The sequence below is a fragment of the Peromyscus leucopus genome, chromosome 17 (assembly GCF_004664715.2).
Source record: "Peromyscus leucopus breed LL Stock chromosome 17, UCI_PerLeu_2.1, whole genome shotgun sequence".
In the NCBI taxonomy this organism is placed as follows: Eukaryota; Metazoa; Chordata; class Mammalia; order Rodentia; family Cricetidae; genus Peromyscus; species Peromyscus leucopus.
Window position 1 is genome coordinate 34,896,480 of NC_051077.1, and position 15,033 is coordinate 34,911,512.

The 15,033-nt window shown below is 34.9% G+C and overlaps 1 long non-coding RNA gene across 1 annotated transcript in view; it reads right to left on the bottom strand.

Moving 5' to 3' along the window:
- LOC114699819 overlaps window positions 1-15,033 on the bottom strand; it is a 1,576,032-nt gene that overhangs the window by 1,057,764 nt on the left and 503,235 nt on the right. The window lies entirely within an intron of this gene.

Genomic DNA, 15,033 nt, shown 5'->3' on the forward strand with positions numbered 1-15,033 from the left:
ACAAAGCAGTAAAAGAATGTCTAAGGTTTGCCAGAAACTGTCTTAGAACCTTAAACTTACATTTGATAACACCCTTCTATAGTTCACAGTCCACAAGAGGAGGATGAAATATGTACCTAAGCATATTTTATAGAATGTTGGAAAGTAATAAGTGGAATAAAAAGAATATGATGAAAAGTTTAATATTTCTGGATTCATGTCTGTATGAGGGTGTCGGATCCTCTGGAACTGGAGTTACAGATAGTTGTGAGCTGCCATGTGGGTGCTGGAAATTGAACCCAGATCCTCTAGAAGAGCAGTCAGTGCTCTTAACCACTGAGCCATCCACCCTGTCTTGAAAACTCAAAAATAAAATAAAAAGAAAGTTTAACATTTCAGGGGAAGAATTGTAGCATTTTTGTAACTTTAGTTCATATCACCAAAGACTTTGTTTAGAAAAAAATATATTTTGCTAATGAGTGGGATGAAATGAAGAGTTAACCAAATGAATATAGAGAAAATTTTGCTACATAGAGAGAATGGCTAATAGAAAAGATTTATTTTAATATTCTTGTTTGATGATGAAGCATGATTTTAAAATGTTTTGTTAAAACCCATCCCTATTTTCTTTCCTCAAAATTTCTCTCCCACATCACTCCTATCTTCCTCTTCTAATTATAGGTGCTCTTTAAAAAAATTCATTACTTATTGTTGTTAGTGTATGCTAATATATCTGGGCACAGAGACATCTTCTAGAGAGCAAGCAAACTCTTGGGGCAGCATCACTGAAAAAGCTCTGAGCCCTTTCTCTTAGCAGCTCTCAATCAAACACAGAGGACTTAAACCCCGTGGATTTAGAGAAAAACAGGAGAAGCTGAGAGAGTGATGACCTAGGAAACTGTGGAGGTTTCCCTGGCTGTCAGGAAGACATTGCTTCACATTCTATTAGAAATTGTATTCAGCTACGGTGTTTGGCAAACAAAAACCACGTGATCTGCTATTGCCACAACCTAGTTATTCTATAAAGATCAGTTTGGCTGGTGTGTTACAAATGAACTTTAAGAGAAAAAAAAATCATAAAATGGAGACCATACAGATTATTGTGTGAGTCCATTAACAGCTGATGACAGATAATTTCAAAAAGTGTTATGATATAAGTGGATTCTGCATATTATATTCAATTAAAATCAACAGGACAAACTAACATATGATAGGGAAAGCTGCATAAGACAAGTATATGTTTGGGGTCAGAGTTCAGACCTGGATACCTTGAGTTCCGGGCACCTGTTAGACAAAATCAGTGAGAAATAACCTAGGCATCCTTCCCTTGAATTTTAGTCCCGTCTAAAAACTTATTCTTAACAGAGTACTCCTACTCACAGTTATCAGCTGCTAACACTAAATGGCATCATTGAGGGTGCCCGGCTGTTCACAGAAGAATTAACTCACTCCCCACGTAAATGTTCCTTCAACTGCTGACAAATATGTTAGCTTTTATTTTAATATCCCTTTCGGTAGAGATTCAATGAATGGCCATTACTCAGATCCTCCTGATAAGAGAATAAGGTCACTCTAATGTTACATTATTTTTTCTGCTAGGATCACACCTTTGTTTTCACATAAATTCACCGAAACCTTGAAAAATCCGCACATATTATAAGTGATAAATTTGAAATCTAGATTTTACTATCATCTGCAACAATGCAATTATGCACAGCTTGTTTATATGATGAAACAATCTTGAAAAGTGACCTATCTTGATTTTCCTTTACACTTTATGTGATGCCTCTGATAACCTACAATTCTGGGTCAATTTCTCATTCACATAATATTTGAAGGGCAACACAAACATGCTAAGTGTCTGCCAAACTGGGATCTGTTTCTTAGATAAGGTTCTAACCTCATACATCTACACTAATAAGGAGATAGGGTTAAGTGGACCATTGAATAGGGGTTCAGTAAATGAGCCTAATGCTCAGGTAGCAGAAAGGGAGAACACAGGGCTTCATTTTTGTTGTTATGGTGCTGCAACAGTTACTGGGTTCTAGGAAGTAACAATAATTATGTCTAAAAGAAAGAGAGAGAGAAAGGGAAGATAAATATAACAGCTAAGTGTCTCTAAGCACCAAGACAATTAATGCAATAGAAGAGAATATTAGGATTCAAAAACATGTTAGCAGATGGAGTGACGGGCAGTAACTGACAAGTGGTTATTTAACTATGATAAATTATATTTCTAATTTAGGAACATTTACTTAGAAGAATATATCAGTTGGAGAAGTGAATCTGATATTTGTAAGAAAAGAACAATGTATTTATAGCTTGTAAAGAAAAATACAGTAGACTGGAAACTTAAGACCTGGGTTTAGATCTTCAGGCACCTTCTTGTGACCTTGACAATTCTGTATTTACCACTTTCAATATATTCGGGTTTGAACTTGTTCTCTAAGTCTTTTCACATTTAAATAAGCATTACCAGCCCACGTAATGATTGAGATAATGTGAGCAAGGTGAGGCAGCTGCAGTACCCATGCAGGTTTTAATCTCCCTGTGTACACAAGGTAGAGCTGCATAAGTTTACATCTGATAAATTTAGAGTACATATAACTTTGAAGAAAATCTTAAATTCATCAGTTTCCTATGTCTTGTTCATTAATTGAATCTAATTCCCTCATAAACAAACACAAGATTATAGTCTTTGAAAATACTACCTCACATTTACTTAAATCTACTACATCTAAAATACATAAGACTAAATTTCAGGATGTACAGTAGTAAAAATATTTTAAATGTCTGTAAAGAGAATTGTTTCACAGGAATTTTTTGTTTGCTTCTAGAAGCTTGGATTCAATGGACACTCATCTTTTGTCCATAAAAAAAGAAACACAGAGCCGTGCGGTGGTGGCGCACGCCTTTAATCCCAGTACTCGGAAGGCAGAGGCAGGCGGATCTCTGTGAGTTGAGCCAGCTGGCTACCAAGTGAGTCCATAAAGGCAAAGCTACACAGAGAAACCCTGTTCGAAAAAAAAAAAAAAAAAAAAAAGAAAAGCAACACAGAATATTAGAAATCATTTCTTTTATCTGAATTCTACTTTATTCCACATATTGTTTCCACTCTAAATGCTCTAAATGTAATTCACATCTGTGTAGTCGAGATACCCGGGTTCTTCTGATCCTTACAAAAAATAAGTTCACAACTTCCCAATGCATTTCTATGGAATTATAAAGAAGAAGAGATTCCTCTGATTAAAAACCAGTGAGTAGAAGACCTGTCAGATCTTCTGTAATATGAGTTAGCAAAGACAGAAACTGAACCCCTGCTGTAAGAGCAGCACAGGATTTTACCTGCTAAGCCCTTTATTGAGGTCCATAGATAATCTTGGCTGCTCGTTTTATTAGATTGCCATGAAAATGGGTCCTATTCCCTGAACATTCTTAGTGCTAACACTCTTTAATGTCTGGTCCACCTCTCTGTTTTGGCCTAATAAAAAAAAATGTCACTGTGTCATATTCCTATATAAAATTGCCATTGTATTAAGACACATTTAAAAATTCTTCAGGATGGTGTGTGTGTATATGTGTTTGTATATCATCTGCTATGTCATATCTAAAAAGAAATATGATGCTATTCCTGTTTCTAGTACATGTCCAGTTTTTTTCCCACAAATAATTAACCTAATGCTTCATGTTACTAATTGCATGTCAACATTGAAATGGCAATGACATCATGGACACCCCACCATTTTCTTAAAAGTATAGAGTGTAAAAATAAAGTATTTATTTTACATTGAGACACACACATGCAGTCCCAAAGTCAATTTTTTTATCCTGGTGCCATAATTCTGGAATACCTTTTTTCAACATTTAATGTAAGGCAATTTACTGCCTCCACTGAAAGTAGTCATCTTTCCATCCCTGTGATCAAACTGATGTTGTCATGAATTATAAAAGGTAAAACTTCAAACATCCAACAACAAAAGAAATTGGTGATGCTTCCTCACTCAGTATGTCTGGATCTCCTTTTCATGTAAATACTACCTTATTTTCTGTGACCTCTCATGACTTTAAATTTCATATTTAAATCATTCCACAAGCCCATATATCATCATTTTAGTGTTATTCCTTCTGTTATTACAATGCATGCCTGAAATGCTTTTTAAGGTATGCCATAAGTGTTTTGAAATATGTTTATTCACAAACCCTGAACCTCCTTTTATAGTCCCAAAGTAATTCCTGCAAAACCTAGAGTGAGGGTTGTTCCTGGTGATACACATTTTAAAAACAGAACGTATGAGATTGATGTATACAAGAGATCTGCTGCCCAACTTTCTTCCTCTTCATCTCCTCTTGTCTCTTCCTGAATGCATACCTCAACTAACTGCAAATATCACATTTCAAAATTTGCTGAGTCTGATATTATCACATCATACCTTCAAGCCTTATTGTAAAAGTCACTTCCCCTGGGAAGTTAATCTACTTCTCCAGGCAAAGGTAATTGCCTTTCTATATTCTCTTAGCACCGGGCTCTTAAATCTGTTATAACTCACATTGCTTGCATTACGTTCTTGCATTTATATATCTTTCTCCCTTACCAGAGAGTGAGTTTCTTGTGGGCAGGAAATGCATGCTTCTGTATCTTACATATTGGCTGCTACAAAATTTTTATTGACTATGTCATTAAAATCAATAATCTGTTTGTACTTTTTAATCTACAACAGCATATGTTCTGCTATAGGAAGTAAAGTGGTATTTAATCACAATTCGCTTCCAAATTAATATCACACTTGAATCGAGCAATGGAGTTACAGCCTAATGTGTCAAAAGAAGAGTGAATAACATACAAACAACTTTTTATATTTTAACTTGGATTTGGTAAATTGCAATTTAAAATTTAAATATGAAGGTCTATTGATATTGCTCAGTGGTAGAGAGTGTGCTTAAAATGTACAATGTTCTGGATTCACTACCCAGCACACAGACACACAACACAGTCTAATAGGATTCAGTGTCTTGCAAATAAATGCCTGGGGGCATTTGCTCAGTTAAGTTCAAAAGTGGAGCTATTCTGGCAGACTATCAGAGGGTATTGAAATATCTGACACTAGCGAATCCTTCCTCTGTGTCAGAACTGAGAGCCAATATAAGGAAGCAAGTAACTCAGACTCCTTCTTGACTTTGGTCACAGTCTTAAACCTTGATCTTGACTTAAGTTGTTCCCTCACAGAGTAGCACAAAAGCCTCACTGTCTCTGCTCCATGGTTTCCCTTTTCACAGGACAGGCATACGTTTCTTCCCCAACAAGCAGATAATTGCCCACCCTATGCATGGTAGATTTTTTTTTTAATTCGGTTCCTTATAATAAAACTCTGAATCACATCCATTCAGTACCCCATGGATAATGCTTTTGGAATTTCTGACTTAAAGAAAAGATCCAGCAATGGGATCTTTCAAGACAATTTCTCAACATCCTAACTGTTGGATTTTATTATGTCTTTGCAATCCATCATTACTAATTCTGGAGCTTTCAATGAATTGGTCTCTCTGACTTAGAAAGAACAGATCAAACAGGAAAGTGCTTATAAATATAAACACTATCATACAATTAAAGTTTTTAAATCAATTAAATAATTTTAATAATAAGTCCTAATATGTGTCTACTTTGAACAAGGAACATGTTTATTTATGTCCTATAGGATTCACTAGTGATATCTTCCATAGCCAGGCACATTACACGTTTAGACTGTAATCTGGAGAGGTCACAATGCTGCCTAAAATAAAATTACAGAGCAGTAAATCAAGTTGATGCACAAGATCTCAGCTATGTAACATAATCCAATTGCTTACAACATATATTCTTATGTTCAACTCTGAAGGTAGGTGAGGAAATTACTTGAATTATGCTAATAATATCAGGAAATAAGTCAAAGAGTTATCATTTAGCCCATAAATCCATTTTCAACAGAAATAAATTGATACACACTACATGAACAACTTCAAAACTGACATAAAATGGAACAAGAAGTGTAAATGAGATGGACATAGTGAAACAGCCCCTTGATTCTTGCTGCTCGGAAAGTAGAAGCCAGAGGAATGCAGTCATCCCCTGGCAGCACCCCAGGTTCTTTCAGGGTCATTCTGGAAAATGGAGCAAGGCCTTAACTCAATAAAAAGTAAAAATGAAGTCTGTAATGGAGCTCATTGGTAGAGCTTTTGTGTGGCAGACAGAAGGCCCTGGATTCCACCCTGATTTTGGCAAAATGCAATAAAGTAGGAAGTCTAAATTACTAACATATCTAAATAAAGCATATTTTTTACTAAACAAACTAAACATATTTTAGATATGTTTGCAGTTTATAAGATATATCAACATTCACTTTCAAATTAAATGTTTCAGAAGCTATAGCCAAGCATCCATTCCACTTTGATATTTGAAGTAATTTAAAATTTATTTTCCACTTTTAATTTTAATGTTTTATATTCTAGAAATAACTTAGATATACTCCTTGAGACTTTGTTTCTTTGACAGATCATTACACAACCACTTTGCAGGATGTCTAGTCCACTAATCTGCATCTTGGTTTGGTCACCTGCCTATTTGAACATCAATTTCAGAAAGTAATCAATTGAAGAATAAGGGCACATGATCACAATAAGTTTTTAATTCTTAAGGGAATAATCATTTTATTTTACCACAAAACTTTGCTATCCATAAAGAGTGGGAAAAAAAGGAAAGAAAAGAATCTGGATTTTGGTGCCCCAGTTTAATTGAGTAATAAGTTCCTCCGACAGCTGAAAGTCAGGTTCTGTATTGCAGGACAGCTATACCCAGAGGATCATGGGCCCCTCCTTTCCTGAGATGATGTGTGTGCATCCCACAGCAGCACTCAGGGAAGGAAGGGCAGCCCTGATTCATGCTTTAATCCAAATATCTTTCATGCAGTAAGTCAATCTCTCTTTTGATGTGCTTTCCAGATTTAGAAATGAAGAAGATCAAAACTTTTCTTTCAACAAACTTTGCAGCATAATGACAGTTCTTTTAGGCTGTTTGACAAACTTACCTTTATGCATGCAAGTATATTCCAAGAAGATTCTGTGGACATGCCAAAGATGTGATTTGTAATGAATCTATGTCTATAGAGGATTGACAGGATCAAGGCAAAAAAAGTATAGGTCCCCACATCCAATATACTTCTTGAAGAAATGATAGTTTGGGAAATTATTCTGCTTAGGTTGTCACATGAGATGAAATGAATACTGTGGCTTTGCTCTGCCCGTTGGGAGTCTGAGTTGCATCCCATGCCTCTGAGAAGCAGAAGAGAATGATAAACATGCCCACATATGTTTTGGATACTGATGCTCATTTCTAGAGCAGAGTAGGGTACTTCAAACCCAGGAGTAGCCTGTTCTTATTTATCACAAGAAGAAAATGGGAGAACCTGCTGTGAATCTCTCTCTTTCCCTTCCCCACTTTGTGTGTGTGTGTGTGTGTGTGTGTGTGTGTGTGTGTGTGTGTGTGTATGTGTGTGTGTGTGTGTATGTGTGTGTGTGGTGTGTTAATGTGCATGCTTGTGTTGTGTGCATTTTTGTGACAGGAGATACTTCTTAAAACCCATTAAGCACAATGATTGACAGACCATAATAGATGCATGAGAGCTGCTGGGTTTTGTTTTCATTATTAATTTTCTTAAAACATAAAGCAGAGCCCCTAGCTTGAGAATGTAGCAAATCACTACTATTAGCCCTTGCTAGCTCCTCATTATGCAAGGCATGACACTCTTTTCTTCACTGTATTACCCCTTCATGGATTGATCCTTTCCTAGATTAGTCCTGGGCTAAATTTCCAGCAATCAAATGGCATCTTAGTCTTTGTAGAAGTGTGCTGGCTGTGCCTCTGCTTTTTCTGCACTCTGCCCTGGGCCCATGAAAAGAGTTGCAATGGTGGGAAGGGCTATGCTCTGAGCTGTCCAGGACCATCTGAGCTTTGCCCCTGGGTCCCACACTGATCCAAAAACTCAGATCTCCCATCTGCAGATTCTCAGCCTTACTTCTGTTTCAAGGACATGGGCTGAGTGTGGATTATCTTACTTTGTGATAAAGAAACAACTCAAAATAGCACTCTGGCCTTGCGAACCTTTATCTTTATCATGAATTACCCCTTCCATTTCCTCATTTTCTTCTCTCTACACTCCTTATTATACAGGCAGCATGTTTTCCTCCTAATACACACCCCCTCTTTTTAAACATCTACCTACTTAAATTTGGTTTAGAAAACATTTATTAAAGGCACAAGGAAATGATACAGCCTTGTTCCTGTTTTCAAAGGAGCTGGGGATGCAAACACAAAAGAAGATACACAGCTAGGAAACAGAGAGTAGTCCTGCTTCTCCTCTGAGTCTGCTACTAAGGCATCTGGCTCAGACTCTTAGAATCTTCGATTCCTTGCCATTAGAATAGCTTTAGACACATGTAGCTGCCTAATGTCTAATCATTTCAAATTAGATAGTCCTCCAAATTCAGTTTTCACTGACAATAGCTGCAATTCAGGTTCCCAACAGCCACTTTTGGCGAGTGAATACCACATTGATGACACAAGCAGAGACTATACCCATTAAAATAGGATGGCAGAAGATTTTGTGTATTGTACCATGTTTTCTATTAGGGGAATAATTTCTCTTTTTAAATTGTTTCCCAAGTGATCTGAAATAAACCAAGTGCAAAAAATACAGGTGATCTGAGTGACATGGCGTGACCTAAAGAAATATGTACAAGAGGGCAATTTTAGTAATGGTTTGACTAGATAGGGTTTTTTGATGATGCATATACTAGTAGTTTTTGGGTAGCTTCTTGTTGATTGTGATGAGAATATGATTATATAAATACTGTGAGTTTTAGAAAGATTTATGAGAACAAGATGACCAAGAGTCTTCCTATTGCATATGCATGTGTGACTGTGAGCTAGAGACAGAGACAGGAACAGACAGACAGATGATATGGATAAGGGAGCTACTGATTTTGATGCTTTCTCTTTCATTCCATCAAAATATCTCATTCAAAGAATCTAGCATATGCCTTCTTATAAACAAATCGATACTAATGTCCCATACATAAATAAGGTCCAATGGCTTCATTTGATTTGACCCATTGTACATCTGAATACAATTTAAAAGTTAGCAGAGAAGAGACAAGAAGACATTTGGGACATTTTATAGTTATTCATGATATAGGGACATTTATCCTTTCAAGAAACAAAATCCATACTAAAATTTCTGTACTTCATCTGTCCTGAACTTAGCCCTGCTGCTGCTGGCTCTAATAATTCTTTACAGAATACTTACAGCATATAGACCATGTCATTAAAAGTTGTTTGCACGTAATTCTGTCCTGTGTCCACCTCAACTGCTCCACAACACAGTGATTACATATTTATCATGCCTAACATTAGTGAACTTCCAGGTGAATTAGAAATTGTTAGGTTTGTACTTTGGCTGGACACTTAAATCGACAGGGCTGAAAAGAGCAATTCAGACACAGTCATTGATATGAATCGCTCACTTCCGCATGCAAACTCCCATTAAATAAGCCAATATGCACCCAAGACAATATGCACCCTATCAAAAAGGTAGCTCTTGCCTCCCATGGGTTTCATACATTGCAGAAACCCAGTGGGGTAAAAATGGCTCGATGGTCTTAATTCCTTTTTCCGTTGCTACTACCCTCTGAACTCAAAACCTGTCTATGGGGTCTCTGTTGCCTTTCAAGGTCAGGAAACTTTCTTTCTGGACTGACTCATATACAAAAATGGAACTTACCTGGGTGACTGCAGCTGCTCCCACTTTTATCTTCTGCTTCTAATTATTGCCAGATGCAATCTAATTAAACCCACCAGGTGTCTCCCCTCAGGTTAGAGTACCTCTTAGAATCCCTTGCTAAGGGAACACTGGAGTGCCAAATATGTAATGAACCCTTTATGAGGAGCTTGATAGGTAGGCTTTTAAAGATGTTTTTCATCATTATAATAGAAGAAATGAGAAGAAGTTAGCTGAAATTGTGTAGGCAGTGACATACAAGATTATTCTGTCAATTTGTTGCTCAGGAACATATTTATTACTGCAAAGTTTTTTCCCCCTTAATCTAACTGAAAATACTATTTACTTGTTACACTAAATATAGCAATAAAACTAAAAAATACCATGTGTTATTTTTCAAATTGACACTCCATTTTTCCTTTGCTTTCTCAAGAATATTCTTGTGATAATTAGTACTTAGACTATGCAGAAAAAATTATAATGTTATTTTACAGGTTCTATTATTTTTTAAAAAATATAAACTATATTGTTAGCATTTTTGAAACTGATGCGAAGTTTTTTTTTTAATAATTTCTCTGTGTGTGTGTGTGTGATATTGGTGATTCATGTACGGGAATCAATATGGGTATGTGCATGTGAAGGTCAGAGGTTAAGGTTCAAGAGTCCTTTGACTCCTTCCACCTTGCGTACAGGGGTGTGTCTCAGGTCATCAGGCTTGCAAGACAAATGCATTTATAAGCAGAAACATCTTTCTTTTTTTAATTTTTAAAATTTTTTTTCCTTTTATTTTATTTTACAATAACATTCAGTTCTACATATCAGCCACGGATTGACTTGTTCTCTCCCCTCCTGCCCCCCTCCCCTTCCCCAGGCCACCCCCCCCATTCCCACCTCCACCAGGGCAAAGCCTCCCCCGAGGACTGAGATCAACCTGGTAGACTCAGTCCAGGCAGGAATCTGGAAACATCTTTCTTACTGAACTTGTTTTTTAAATAACTAGTTCCAAGTCACTTATAATCTGTGTAGTCCTGTAATGAAAGACATTTTTTTTTCTAGAAAATTACTTGCAGACATATAGATGTTGGATAATTTATTAGAAAATCGTTGGAAATATTGGTGAGAGTGGTAGATAAATTTTCAATAGCTGCTAATATAAAGGAAAATTATTTATTTTTGGACGTCAATGACTCATTGAGATCATAAGTTATCTGGTTCATTGCTTAATTTGGTGTATATAAAATAATATATATATATATATATATATTTAGTTTTTTGCATTAATCTTATAATCACAATATATTTTCACAACCATAATTCCTAGATACATATTACAGTAAAAAATCAGTTTATAATCTCAGAGTAATAAATTTATAAATACTAATTGTATCAGACTCAGTGAATTTTTTTTTTTTTTTTGGTTTTTCGAGACAGGGTTTCTCTGTGTAGCTTTGTGCCTTTCCTGGAGCTCACTTGGTAGCCCAGGCTGGCCTCGAACTCACAGAGATCCGCCTGGCTCTGCCTCCCGAGTGCTGGGATTAAAGGCGTGCACCACCAACGCCCGGCAATAATATTTTGTTTCTCATTTCTATAATAAATGTTTTATATACTTTATAGCACACAAAATATTGCATCTGAAATTATGACCATAATATTAAAATAATGCATTTAAGTGTATATGCAAGTTATCTTTTTAAGGTAATTTTGATGATTTACCTCAAAATAACATTTCTTTTCAAATCTGATATTCAAATGAAATGTTATAAAATGGTTATGTAGAAGACCAACTTTTATGAAATCAATTTAATAAAAGCTTGAACAAATATAGAACACACATTATAAATAGAATTAGACTATTTATACCCAAACATTAAATTAGGTTTTTCTATCTTGATGAAAAATCACTTCAATGAATGGATTTTTATATTATAATGAAATACAATCCTTTTTTTTCTTTTCTTCTGTTGTCAAATCAGAAAACTCAAAGTTTGTTTAAAGAATATTGATCTTTTTAAATAATATGTTGATTTATAATTTGTAATCAAATATTATGATGTAATACTCACAACTTGCCTTCATTTTGATATTAGTATATTTTATATGAACTTTTAAAGAATTGTGCATAGGCTAAAACATGGCTTAAATTAGTTTTATAATTGCTAAGGACCATAAGGATAATGTGTTTCTTTTCATCTTATTGCTTATTGATGGATTTGATGTAAAATTTTAACTTTTGTAGTTGTCATTCCACGGCACATTTTAGCTTAAATTTTCAAATACTCGATTATAAAAGTCTCTAATATACTGTGGCAAACTCTGCCTATTATTTATACTAGACACTACTACTGCTCCAGAAAGAATTCAATATATTCTCAAATATTCACCCGAATGAATACTCTCTGGGATTCCATTCCTGTTATTCCTAGACATTCTTAATGATCTGGCTGGGTTATACTTCTATCTTTTCTTCCCTGAACTTTACAAAGATACACATCAAGGCTACAATAACTAGTTTAAAGTAATAACACACCAAGTGAGACTGCAAGCTAGAGTTTCAGCTGACACAAATCATCTTTCACTGGACACATTTTATATTCTCTAAGACAAGATGACTTGGCCAAAAAGTTAGAGTTTGCCAAACTGAAGCTCCATTTATCTATTGTCATAAACTGGTAGCAAGGAACCACACGGTTTTGAGACTTTACAATAGAGTGGGGCTGATGCAGTTAAAATGCTTTAATTATATTTCCAATCAAAGCAGCTTTAGCCAGTGTGCTCTATTAGTAAATGCTATAGCTATTCTTTTTTTCTTATTGGTTCCATATAAATTTTTTGGCTGAGGGCTTAACAAGATTCAATAGTGCATTGAAAATAGTACACTTTTCTTTAATTTGGAAAATTGATACTATTTTGATATAATTGCAAAAAAATAAAGGAAAAGTATATTTGGCTATTTTTTAATACTTCCAACAAAATCTACACATATCATCATATTCTGTATTCTAAATTGATAGCAAAACAGGGCACAGAAAGTTGTTTTTAGGATGGAATATATTTGAAACTGCAATAATGATAACCATTACTTTGCATGTTAATTAAATATAAAATAAATGAGGTATAAAGCTTAGGTATGGTGTTTATTGATTCACTATTTGCTTTTTTGTATCTACACTGTTTAAGAGTAGTCAATTAACTAGGTGAGCATTCTTATGAAAGCAATGGCATGAAGTTCATGGTTTAATTGATAATATCCTTTAGAGGCAAAAAGATAAGGTAAAATATGTTTTCAGAGGTTTCATAGACATTGAAGATTCAGCTATAGGAAGCTTCACTTCTGAGAACACTTATATGTATTAAAATGCTTATTTCCATCACTTGAGAGGAAATATGAAACATAGACACTTATTGAATTATAATTGCATGAAGCAGATTCTTCTGATTCTGTGCATTTTGTGAATTTTTAAACTATAAGTTTACTGAAATATAACAACGCAAAGAAAATTTTGTAAGAAACTTATAATTCTGATTTTCCTTTTTTCAAACAACTTCCATATCACTTAACCCAGAGAAAAGTATGTTTATCTGTATTAAAAGCACATTTTAAATATGGAATATATTGCAAGTTTACAGCAAAAAAAAAGTACCAAAGAAACACTGTAACATATTTTATTCCACTACTTTGGGACACTTTGTTACACAAAACACAAACAGCTAACAGTTTCACCCATGGAGATATCTGTAAAAGCAAGACTTCTGTATTTGCCCAATAGAAGTGTGCAAATTCATATGTGCACAATTATTCTCAGTAGCATTACTCTATAGTTACCAAGAATGTGTGCAGTAATTGTGCATTGATATGGCTGAAGTTTTCGGATTTCTTATCAGCAGTCACAAGAATAAGCTTGTGGGCTTCACTTTTTGTATCTAGTAACATATTCTCCATCTTTGGAGTAAGGCATATCATTGATGGATAAAATATTTTAAGGGCACACTGTCATATATAATAACGGTGTAAACGGTGACTAAAAAAATACTAGAAGATCCTTCACAAAATGAAACAGCTCTGCATTATACTTATTTTCACAACAGTGTGTAAGATACCTGCTTCATGGTCATAAGACCCCTGATGGAGTTCAAAGATTTGAAAAACACATGAACTATGATTAGAAAGGCAGCTATGTACATGTGGGAGTTGTTCCTAAGTTTCAAAGTATTTGCTTCCAAAATTATGTTGCTCTCACCTAATTCTAAATGTGTAATTACTGTTTAAATCACACAACAAACGAGGAAGCCTCATTTTTGTTACCTGTGTAGCAATCTAAGATCTTGGTGGTGAAGAAGCATTAGGTTGCATTACATGAAGATACAAAACAGCTAGTTTCCATTTTCCTTCGCATGTAGAACTAGAAGGATTGCCCCTAACACTAGTCTCTGTATTTATCTAAAGAATAAAGACAAAGTTGTAGAGAGAGAGAGAGATCTTTTTCTTAATTATAAAGCCAGGAGAGAAGTTCAAAGACTAAAATCAGTAAACCTGTTTTAGAACTGTTGGATAAATCTCAAGTACTATTTGCATTTATCTGTGTGTGTACAGTTAGTATGCACCAATGTGCATTATAAATGTGTCTACAAGATGCCTCTCTGTGTCCATGCTTCATATGATATGAGATATAATCTCATATGATACACACACACACACACACACACACTAAGTTTTAAGCCTTCTTTTTCTATGAGGTATTTTTCCTCCGGTCTTCTATTCCTCTGCAATTCTACAAGATAAAATAAAGGCTCTGGGTAACATGTAATGTACACAATAATGTAAGAAGTTGTTATATATTAGAGGAAAGAGATACAAGCTTTGAGATAAATGATTCACTTAAAATAGTCCATTTTCTTGTTATTAGGTCCGATTTTTCTCCCAGTGTGTTCTTTTCTCCTCAATTCAGTTTTCTAGACTCCAGTTAGAATAGGATGGCTTCTTGTCTTCACCTCTTTTACAGCTTTCTTTTCTCATTCATTTCAGCTCTACTTCTTATTGCACCTTACATTAATACCTATTCTAAGTATTTTTCATTCTTTACATTAATCTTTTTCCTTTGGGAAAAAAACTTATTTTTACTACTTTATGTGACTGACTCATTATATTTGTTGAGAGTTGGATACCCACTTTTAAAAAGAAAGGTAAATAGCAAAACTGTGATAAAATACATTGTATTCTAATAATCCATGGCCAATATTATTTACTGAT